Genomic DNA, 579 nt, shown 5'->3' on the forward strand with positions numbered 1-579 from the left:
GTTAAATGTAACGTACTTTCGTGCACGTAGTTTCGTAGAGATTCAATCGTTCCTCTCGTACTGTCGTTGTATCTCATCTGTCCGGGCATTCCGAACTTGTTCACGAACATTGCGACGAACTTGTAGATAATCAGAATCGATGTGACACTTTTTTATAGTATCAATCCAGTTTCGCGAAGCTCTTCAAGTATGGATAAAATCTCGTTGTCGTGAGCATGATTTCCAGCTTGATGAGAAGCATCGAGCAATCGAAGACGATTTACAAGTTCATTAGGATCATCCCAATGAACATAATCTATTTTATTGTTGGTCAGTCTCATTGCAGATGGTACACCAGCGCCTCTTTTTCCATATTTTTTACGAAATTTATCGGCATTTACAAGAGGTCCAATAATCTCTCTGTACTTTGTTCCCTTATTACCCATAATCGGTCCATGAGCGCTGTGATCGCGTCTGTGAGCGTTCGTCAATAGTAGTATATCCTTATACATTAATTTATCGTTCGTGGTTAAAATCGTTTTGTCCGGTTCACTTTTAAAAATTAGTTCATATAATCCAGGCGTACTTTTGAACCTTACG

Source organism: Wasmannia auropunctata, unplaced genomic scaffold, assembly GCF_000956235.1.
Source record: "Wasmannia auropunctata unplaced genomic scaffold, wasmannia.A_1.0 LD336095.1, whole genome shotgun sequence".
NCBI classification, from domain to species: domain Eukaryota; kingdom Metazoa; phylum Arthropoda; class Insecta; order Hymenoptera; family Formicidae; genus Wasmannia; species Wasmannia auropunctata.